Below are 12,051 nucleotides of genomic sequence, written 5' to 3'. Positions count from 1 at the left end.
CAAGTTAATGATGTACCATTTATTTTGTAAGCAACATAATACATAACTAATACTTCTCTACGACTGTGGATTAAATATTCAGCTCATTATTAATTCTAAATAGGTTTTCTTCAATTTAGTTAAATATAAGGTCTTTATTCTGACCTAATAAACTTCCGGAATGTAAATTTCCCATTAAGATGACATAGTATTTCCAGAAAATAGTAATTGCAATCTAAGTCAAGTGGAGCGGTATATAATCTTATTTACCTAAAATCATTCATTCCTGCTTTACCATCTGAAGCAAAATCAGTCGTATTGTTCTTTTCAGTTTTTAATGAAATTGAAATTGCTTATTAAAAATTTTCTTCACTAGAATTACAAAGTGATCAATAATAATCTTGGGCTAAAATGTCAATTTGGAATAATAGTAAATTCATACAAAGACAACTTGGACTATATTATTGTCATACAAAAGACTGTTAACGCATCACCGTAAATGAAACCGTAACAAGTCCGATACTACAGGCACACAAACATATTTAATATTGGAATTTATTTGGAATACCATTGTAATTCAGCTGGGACTTCCTACATTTGGACTTGTGAAAGCACTTCAAGGACTAGTTGGGATTTGGTTCACAACACTGTAAGTTCTTATTACATTTTCACTTTATAGTATAGGGAAATAAATTATTTGTTGAATTTTACAAAACGTGTTGGTTTTTGTTCTTTACTTTTACTTAGTTTAAGGACATAGAATCGTAACAATACCTAGAAAATCTGTTACTAATAATACCTTTATGACCTCATTTTTTACTAGGTCACATAATGTTTCTTTTTATTAATCATGACATAAATGATTTATCAGTATAAAACATAAGATTAACAACCGAATTACCTGTCTGCAACTTAACTGCTCAGCAGCTTAATCAAGGTAAACAACTGAATTATATATAGCAAGTGATACGTACAAAGAATATTATATTCCTAATGCGTCGCACGGCAATTTACTAAGAACGGGGCGTAGGACAAAACGTTTTAACTCGAAGAACTCTATGAATTTTGTATAAAAAATAGGAATATTGACCAGGAAGATGAAACAAATTTACACTAAAAGTGACATAATCATTACAAAAGATGCCGATGATGAAATTCTTAATTATGCAATTAAGAAGCTAGACATTATCGATTGTATTCTGTTATGTATATTCGATTTAATTTATATTTGATATAATTTAATTGTTTGTAAGTTTTAAATCTTTTTATTTTTAATTTCATTACATTTCAAAGTAATATAATCTTGTTTACTTGATTTGGCATTTTGTTTCCAGAAAATTTAGTTTGACCTGAATCTTTTCATAAACACCTAATAATAGAAACACTGTTTCTATTTTCGACTTAGTTTCCGACCTTGATTCACAAATCACTGAGACAAGTAAACAACTTTCTATTTTTATTTTATTATCGGAGTAAAATGATTGGTTTTTATTAAGGTTTTACTGGGAGTATGTGCTTTAAATTGTAAACAGCCTCTTTTTCGCAATTCTGGGTTTTCCAAATTGCTCAATAGATAGATTTAATAGTGATGTTTAGAGATATTTATCAGTTGAGCTTTTACACTAGAAAGTGTTTGCTTGTAACCAGTTTGGAGTTACATTTTAATTTTTATTCAAATTATTTTGATTCTAAAAGATTAATTGTTTTTCCTGGAAATATTTTAGTGCGCATACAGAATTCTTGGACAAAGACATCTATTTAAATTTTATTCGGAATTAAAACACCGGAATATTATTTGCTGTGGTTCACAAAGAACTGTAAACACATCAGCGCTATACTGACTACAGTATACGTCATCACCTTCCATATTGGATTTTTCGTCGGACTCGAACTAAAGAGTCTGGGTTCATGTCTGTTTCCTTCCTTGTTCCAGTCTCCTTTGAACGCTATTTGTATTGCGTGCACTGTCCAATGATGCGGGCTTTGGGTCAACTTTGGGATCATGTGTCATCATGTCTATTGTGGGGAATACACACGCACACACACACACTTTCTGAGTAATGCTCACGATATGACCATCAATAAATTGAGATGAATTAGACATTTTTAAACAGCTAATCCCAGTTGTTCATTATATATGTGCCTGAATTTGTTATGCTTCAACGTTAAAGATGCTTTTATTTTTCCGCATTACATATAACAAGACACTCAAATTATGGCAGAAAAAGAGCATACAATAAAAAATCATTGCAAATATTTCATTTTCATTATTGGAAAGCTTAGTCGTACTTTTGAAGGAATCAATGCACACTATCTGCTATATATTCCACTTGCCACCACCAGTTAGGCATCCCAATAAACGTTGCCTATTTACTCTTTTCCAAAATGGGTTATTTTATTTGTTTTTTTTTTCTCGTCAGGTTCTTCATTTCCTAAACATCTTATTAACCTGGGCTAGCCAACATTTAATTAGCTTCAGTTTGTATCCATGCTTCCATTGATAATCGATTGATTTTATAGAAGGATAAATAAAGTAAAGGCGAGGCAAGAGTTAAATTGTAATCGAGGCTTGTTTTATTTACTAAAGTTCGGTTTGCATACTACTAACGTCACACGCATGAATGGAATTTAGTCATCTGGACGCTGTAGCGTTAGGCCATCAGCGACTGCTATTTTCCTGTCAGTCCGATTCTGCCTAACAGGGATTTTCCCGAAGGAAGCGGTGTTTTCCAAAGGTAAGGGTCATTCACATGCCACGGAATATTTTAAATCTCATTTCGTTCGATTGTAAATAAACAATACCATATTCTTACTAGCTTTTTAACTCACGTAGACTATTTGAAATTATCCCCAGTGAGCGCCATACACATTTGAAAGAGCTTCAATTAAGTCTACTTCATTTCTATAGATGAATGTCAACTTTCAATCGTTTCATTAAAACGCCAATAAAGCTATAAAGTACATATATATGCATTAGACCCTTCCAACCGTTCGATTATCGACATTTTAGAATAGCTAATATATTAGCATCGTCAGACAACAGCTTATGATACCGTACTTTCTTATAATTTGCCTGTATTCTTCAACAGACTATTTGCATATCAGACGTGTTACATTCCATTCCTGAGACAAGGCCGCGGACAGAGTAAGACAACAACGACAAAAATTCCGTTGACCCCTAAAGGTTAGGGGACCCACCGCCGTCACAATTTGTAATTCATAGGTGCCTGTTGGAATATTTTTCATAGGGACTACAAATCCTGTCTGCGGACCTGATTTGAATGCAGCGTAAATCATTTTGCGACAGAAATTCACTGGGAGATAGGCAGACTGATATATGCTACTATATGTTTTAAAGATGAAAATAATATGAATGGTACTTTTACAGGTTGATTACGAAAAAGCTCTTGAATCAGTCTCTTGGGGATTTATACAGGAAGTACTTTCTTTAATCAATTTGGTAAAGGAATGAAATTATATATATATATATATATATATATATATATATATATATATATATATATATATATATATATATATATATATATATATATATATATATAAATTCTCCGTGAACACAGAATTTGTGGGAAATGAATTTTGGAAACAAAATTCAATTGTACAAAAACTGTTAGGAATCGAAGAAAATTAATTAGGAAAACTATGAATGTGGAATATATTGATCACTGAATGAAGCGTTGACTCTGAGAAAATAACCCTTTTTCTTTCATTCTCTTTATCGTATGTGTATGCGGGTAGGTAACCATATATATGCATATGTATGTGTGTATAAATACATGTGTAAGTATGCGTATGTGAATGATTTTTGTACGTGAGTATGACTGTACATGACTACCCCACTTTCATTTTTGTAGAAATGATGATATTTTAATATATATATATATATATATATATATATATATATATATATATATATATATATATATATATATATATATATATATATATATGGTGTTCGGGGTGATCTGGGAGGGGTAGTACCTCTGGTGGATGGGCACGTCGTGCTCCTTCTGGAGTAGCTTGTCCATCTTTGGTCCTCACCAGGCACTCAGCCGTCACCTGGCCGGCTAAACCAGGTAGAGGGTAGCCGACGGGCCTCAAAAAACCCTCGGTGACTTAGGAGCTTGCCTATCCTCGCATGCAAAGCCAGTTTCGGCAGACTGGGCGGAAGAGATCAACTGAGTGATCCAACGGCCACGAAGGCGAATCTGCAAACGTTTTGTGGAGAGTGCAGGGTATGACAAGGCACGGAAGACGTCATAGCCATCCAATGCAGCAGAAGTAGTCCCCAGCCGTGACGAATCTTCGTACCACTGAGTTTTAACTACCAAGGCCGAGAGAGTGAGGCTGTCTCTGTGCAAAGGCTGTTTCACTTTAATCTCCTTCACGCACAGGTTATGTTGTGCACCTATCATTCATCCTCATCATCACACTCATCGTTCCTTACCTGCACCTACCGGGGCCCCGAGTGGCCGAGTGGTCTAAAGCGCTCTTCGTTACGGATCACTGCCATCTCACCTCTGTCTGCGGCGGTTCGAGTCTAAGATTCAGCCAATGTGGGCATGTGAGAAAGCCTGCCAGTAGCTTCTCGTGGGTCGGTGGTTCTTTCCGGGCTTTTCCGGGTTCTTCCTCCACCATTAATACTGGCCGCCATGTATAGCCTATCGTGCTGAAAAATGGCGTTAAACCCCACAACAACAACAACAACAACCTGCACCTACCAAAGTCCTACGGCGATGGGCGACTGGCGACGCAACAGGTGGAGATGACCACTGGTTGTTGTAGTCAGAGACCTGCAAGTAGGCGGCCTTTGGACAAGTGGTCGTTTTGCTCTGCACCCAGGGCAGCAGAACAGTTCGGCAGCATCCAGGGGCGACTGAGCAGACCTTTTCAGGACGGCGCTGCTCACCCTGAATAGGGAAAGGCCTAGAAAAGGTGGCCTAAAAAAAGCTTGCCCTAAAATATCTGGCCAGCATGCCGCGGCTGACAAGATCATCCATATCCGCGGTCGAAATAATCAAAGAAAAAAAACTTATTATTGGAGCATGGAACATCCGTACTCTCATGGACAAAGAGAACGTAGCAAGACCACATAGGAGAACAGCTTTAGTTGCTAAGGAGCTTTCACGCAACAATATTGACATTGCAGCCTTGAGTGAGACCAGGTTCGCAGAGAATGGTTCTCTTACTGAGTTAGCAAGCGGCTACACATTCTTCTGGAAAGGAAAAGCCCAAAATGAGGACAGGATCCATGGAGTCGGCCTGGCTATCAAATCATGTCTTCTGAAGCAGCTTCCGGAAATGCCTGTTGGTATCAATGAGAGGCTAATGAAATCGCGAAATACCTATCAGCCACAAACACCATGCAACAATCATCAGTGCCTACGCCCCTACCCTATCGAGTCCAGCAGAAGCCATCGAGCAGTTCTATGCCGACCTCAGCTCTGTGCTTAGCTCAGTTTCAGCTGACGACAAGATCATGCTACGGGGGGACTTCAACGCCCGTGTTGGCTGTGATTATGGTGGATGAAAAGGTGTGCTTGGCAAACACAGTGTCGGCAGAATGAACAACAACGGCCTGCTCCTACTCAGCAAATGCGCAGAATTTAACCTCCTAATCACAAACTCAATGTTCAGAATGGCGAACAAACACATGAACACCTGGATGCACCCCATATCTTGCCAGTGGCACTTAATCGACTATGTAATAGTCCGCCAGCGTGATGCCAAGGATGTCCTCATCACCAAGGCCATGCGAGGAGCAGAATGCTGGACAGACCACAGACTTGTCCGAACTACCCTACAGCTGCACATTGCCCTTCATCACCTAAGACGTCCTAAACTTGTGCACACAGCCTTCAACATTGTCAAACTACAGCAGCCTTCCACCAAGCTCAATTTCCAGAAGAGACTAGATGACAAGCTGTCAACAAACGGACCGATATGTGGAAATGCCTCCGAAAAATGGAACAAGCTCAGGGACACGATAAGAGAAACAGCTATGGCGACCCTGGACCCAAAGAAGCGAATCCATCAAGACTGGTTCGACGAGAACAACGATGCCATTGAAGATCTGCTTGCCAGAAAGAACAAAGCATTCATGGACTGGCAGAATGACAAAAACTCCATCAACAAAAAAGACCGCTTCAAATTCTATTAAGCTGAGGCTCAGAGGGAAATCGGCAAGATGCATGACCATTGGTGGGAAAAGAAAGCTGATGAAGTGCAAAGCCATGCTGACACTAACAACTCCAAAGAGTTCTATAACGCCATCAGGTCAATCTTCAGCCACGCAAAGTCCAGCTCTGCGCCCTTACTCGCTGGAGATGGCATTACACTAATAAAGGACAAGAATGGCATTAAGGAAAGATGGAAAGAACACTTTAGTCAGCTCCTAAACATGCCCTCATCGGTCAGCCAATCTGTTCTTGATCAAATACCCCAGCAGCCAACGTACGACCAACTGGATATTCCACCAACGATGGAGGAGTTGAGGAGGGCCATTAAACAAATTAACTGTGGCAGGGCACATGGAAAGGATGGTATCCCAGCGGAGGTGTACAAGGCTCTCAGTGAACAGACTCTGAAGGCATTCCACGATGTGCTAATCAGCATCTGGACGGAAGAAGAGATGCCAAACGACCTCAGGGACGCATCAATCATGACCGCCTATAAAAATAAAGGCACACGTGTGGACTGCAGTAACTACAGAGGCATCTCCCTGCTGTCCATAGCTGGCAAAATACTTGCTCGCATCATCCTCAACAGGCTTATTGCGACAGTGTCAGAAGATAACCTCCCCGAGTCTCAGTGTGGTTTTCGCCCATACCTCAGCACCGTTGACATAATCTTCGCAGTGAGACAAGTCCAAGAAAAGTGCCTTGAGCAGAACATGAATCTGTATGCTGTCTTCGTGGACCTGACAAAGGCTTTTGATACAGTCAACAGAGACGCACTGTGGGTAGTACTCAAGAAACTTGGTTGTCCTCAGAAGTTTACCAACCTCATTCGGCTCCTCCATGTTGACATGACTGGAGAGATTCTCTCAGACGGTGAACCATCTGAGAAATTCCCAATATCTAATGGTGTCAAACAGGGCTGTGTACTTGCTCCGATACTCTTCAACCTCTTCTTCGCACAGGTACTGTTCCATGCCATCCGTGACCTTGACATTGGCATCTACATTAGGTCGCCTGGATGGATCAGTGTTTGATCTCCGTCGCCTAGCTGCAAAAACAAAGACGCTAGAAAGACTCATCATTGAAGCACTCTTTGCAGATGACTGTGCCCTCATGGCCCATGAAGAGACTCACCTACATGCAATCATGGACAGATTCTCTGAAGCCTCCAACCTATTTGGACTCACGATCAGCCTAGGAAAGACAGAAGTCCTCTTCCAGCCCGCCCCAACCACTTTCCCCTAACAACCCTGTATCACCATTGGCGACACGCAGCTGAAGAATGTGGACAGTTTCAAATACCTTGGCAGCACAATATCTAGTGACGGCTCCCTGAACAAAGAAATCATTGCGAGGATCCAAAAAGCCAGTCAAGCACTCGGACGACTTCGAACCAAGGTTTTTCAGCACAAGGACATACGCCTGTCAACAAAGATGAAAGTGTACAATGCAGTTGTCCTCACGTCTCTCTTGTATGGCTGTGAAACATAGACACTCTACCGAAGACATATCAGTCAGTTGGAACAATTCCACCAGCGCTCCCTGAGATCCATTATGCGGATCAAGTGGCAGGACCGAATTACCAACCAGGAAGTCCTTGACAGAGCCAACACAGCAAGCATCGAAGCCAAACTAATCCAGGCCCAGTTTCGTTGGACTGGCCATGTCGTCCGCATGGATCAAAGCAGAATCCCAAAGCAGTTGTTCTATGGCGAGCTAGCCCAGGGAAACCGAAACCAAGGCCGCCCTCATAAGAGGTACAAAGACAACCTCAAGATGAACATCAAAATGGACAGACCTCCAACCCGCCAGCTCGAGCTCGCTGCCTTAGACAGAAGCCATTGGCGAGCGCTGACCAGAAAAGCCTGTTCCACCTTTGAAGATGACCGCCGCCAGCGTCTTGCTGCAACTCGGGAGAGACGTCACAGAACTGTATCACAAATACCACCAACCACCGGAGTCCCATGCCCCACCTGCAACCGCCTGTGTGCATCGGAATTTGGACTCAGGAGCCACATGCGCATCGACCGTTGAATGAGATCGCACAACTTGTCTTCCTCGACTCGAGAGACTACCATTATATATATATATATATATATATATATATATATATATATATATATATATATATATATATTGATATGTTATCTTGACATTATTAATGCAAACTATTTCTTTTTATATTCACTAGATTCTCTCTTCTTTATTACCTACTTTCCTTTTATCTCCCCATTGCTTTTACGGGAAAGCGGCCAGTCATATAGATATTCGTCAGACTTGTGAATCGATGCAGCGACCGGCGATTCGCCGAGACCAAGCAAGGCAAGATGTCAATCTTGCCAGGTTAGATAAATCAAATGAACAATACAGACGGGAGGTGCCATAAGGGTCTTGGAATGTTAAATCATCATGCAATTATAGCAGTGAGAATTTTGATACATTTTAGCCTGGTAGATACTTGCTGATTAACCGACCAGGGAATATCCAGATTAAATCAGAGAGCCAGAACATATGTCATCTGAATCTTAGAGACCAGGATATGAACGGAAAATGTATTACAGTCTGATTCTTATGTCCACAATACAACTAAAATACACTATATTAGTGTATGTTTGTAGCTAACGGTTAATGTAGTAATGCAAAAACAATGTAGCTAGTTTAAAAAAAAAAAAAAAAGAAAAAAAAAACAAAAACAAAAAAAAAAACAACAAGAACAACAACAGTGAAAACACATCTAAATTAGACATAACAGATTCAGGGATGTTTTTATTCCCTGATGATGTTTATATTCCCTAGGGATGTTTGTATTCCTTAAGGATGTTTTTATTCCTAAGGATGCTTTTATTCCCTAAGGATGTTTTTATTCCTAAGGATGTTTTATTCCCTAAGGATGTTTTTATTCCTAAGGATGTCTTTTTTCCTAAGGATGTTTTTTATTCCCTAAGGATGTTTTTATTCCTAAGGATGTTTTTATTCCTAAGGATGCTTTTTTTCCTAAGGATGTTTTTATTCCTAAGGATGTTTTTATTCCCTAAGGATGTTTTTTTTTCCTAAGGATGTTTTTATTCCCTAAGGACGTTTTTATTCCCTAAGGATGTTTTTCTTCCCTAAGGATGTTTTTTTCTTCCCAAGGATTTTTTATTCCCTAAGGATGTTTTTATTCCCTAAGGATGTTTTTAATCATAAGGATGCTTTTATTCATTAAGGATGCTTTTATTCCCTAAGGATGTTTTTATTCCTAAGGATGTTTTTATTCCCTAAGGATATTTTTATTCCCTAAGGAAGTTTTTCTGTTACGAAGTGACACGTTTGTCAAAATCTGTAACATATTCTGGAGAAAATAATAAGTTTTAAAAATATATAGAACCTATTAAACATGAATGTAACCCCACCATTAATATTAATTTAGGAACCAGCGGTATTCGAAAGACCGACAAACAATATATGATAGTACAAAATAATATTTTAGGGACAAAAGAGAATGCAAAGTATAAAACAAGTTGCCAAGAGATGATTACATCTAATCATGTGATATGAGATGCTACATCGGATTTCAGTCATGTATAGTAAGTGTGGCACTAGACTACGTTCAAGTTGATAACGTTACAAGACCTGGTGCTTGCCATGCACAAAATCGATAATAACAACAAATTATACAGTATTGTCTCAAAGCTTTTCATTGATGGAATTGGCCCTGTTGGGTGATTGAGCTCTTTCTCTTTTTTTCTTCTATCAATATCCTCGAAGCATCTTAGTAACATTTAAAAAAAAAATTAAAACATCTACTTTCGCTGGTAATCGTGTATCTTGTCCTGACCAATGAAACGTGTTTTCATATTGTTTTCGTCTATGCCATACGTGGGCAAACATTCCAGTGCAAGAGCCGCATACACAAATTTACACCTCGTCGCGGGCCGCATAGTTTATTAAGTAAAATAATTAATATTTGAAATGGCAAAAACAAAAGGTTTTTCTAAATAACATCTAATTAATTTTCAGTTGCTAATATGCTATTAATATTTGAAAGCAAACTTAAACTTCAAAAGAAGCACATTTATTTGATAAACAGAGTAACATAAACAGTGTCAGTGCAAATGATGACTTGTTCCTAGGCCGCATGAAAACTCTTAACTGGCCGCATGACAACCCCCGGCCCGCGGACCGTCGTTTGCCCACCCCTGATCTATTACAATATAATTTTGTCTGACATATTCAGGCTTTGCAAAAGTCAATCATAATAGGTATATGTCAGTAGATAGGACACCCAACATTTACTTAAGTTGTATCTAATTTTAAGATTTAATTTCTTGAGAGTTTGTGTTATATTCATGTTCCCTATTTATTTTCTCAATTTCAAATTGCATTTATTTTCGCTAGGTTTTCATTTCCCATACTTAACACGGGTACGCATGCTAACTTCCAGACAGACCCACACTACCACTGTGCTACATATCATTCATTAATCAATTTTGCCGTCGAAAACGTGTCAGTTTGAATTTTATAACTCGTACGAAACTTTAATTTTTCATTAAAATTTAATTTTCAAAATTTAAATGTTTAGTTGAATTTCCTTTAAATTTAGTTTATCAATGTTTTGATATGTCAAATATATTTTCAGACAGACATCATCTTGTGTGACAATTAACATTTTACTGCAATAAAAAATCCCCATGACTAAGGAAGATGTAGCAATTTAGTGAAGGTTTCTCAAGAGCACTTATGCAAAATCTTGTGGAACCACAGCACTACACGAATTCTGACAGCTGTCACGCGCATTGTTTGCTGTGAAATTCTAAACGATTATAGAGATGACGTAGGTGTTGTATTCGATTATAAAATTTTAAATAAAAATTTGCCATAAATGTTTAGGCCCGACAGTAATCAGATAACAATAATTAATTGGGTACCCACGAATGTATTCTCAGTCTATATTAGATCATGTTTCCACTCGCTATTAATTGGTGATACAAGAGCTAGATTTGGACAATATCGGTGTTGAGTTAAAGGTAATTGTTTATTCTTTAGAATTAGAATTATGGTGTGGCTGTCTCTGTGTATTTAGGCGACAGTACACAGTCAGTAATAAAGCATTGATGATGATCCATTAAGGAAATATGTGACCCAATATACGGTGCTTTGTTCGTAGCACAGCCTCTCAAAAAACAATGCCGGATAGCCTATGAAAAGATCTTTAACTTCAGTAGATTGTGGGAGGTACTTTAGAATAAGATATGATTTATTATCATTTGGACACAATGGAAAGTTCAGTACTGATAAACAAATGTAGAGAATATTGAGTAAAATTAAATGTGATCTGATTCCATGTATAAGATTGCAGTACAACTTCAAGTAGAATAATCAGAAGAAATCTTAGCCATTTTCAGTTCCAACAAAATGGACGCCAAGATAAAAACAAATTCCGGGGAAAGTGGAATATAGTGGTCAGCTATAACGTTTTACGGATGTAGGCCACAACATGTTGAAAGGTAATATCCGGGGGGGGGGGGGGGGCAAGTGCCCTCATCCTCCTTGCCCCTGTATAAGGGCGTCTATGAATAATTGCACAAGGTCTCTAAAATTATTTCAAGTTTATCTGGGCGAATATGGATCAAAACTAAGATGCTAGAATGAACAACGAATCCACAAAATGCTGTGTCTTAAATGCTCCACTGTGTCAATATAAAGCTAAACTTGCATAGTCAATTGAGCATGAAATTATGTCGCACTGACCTTAGATGGGCCACAAGTTAGGTTAAATATATAAGCACGAAGAATTGTATGCAATAAATATGTGCAATATTCTTATACAAGTATTTTCTACAACAGTTTTATTTGAATGAAGGACTTATGTAAATAAGTCTTAATGCATATA

The sequence above is a fragment of the Sinohyriopsis cumingii genome, chromosome 16 (assembly GCF_028554795.1).
Source record: "Sinohyriopsis cumingii isolate HCF-2022 chromosome 16, ASM2855479v2, whole genome shotgun sequence".
In the NCBI taxonomy this organism is placed as follows: Eukaryota; Metazoa; Mollusca; class Bivalvia; order Unionida; family Unionidae; genus Sinohyriopsis; species Sinohyriopsis cumingii.
Note: the sequence above shows the minus strand (reverse complement) of the source record.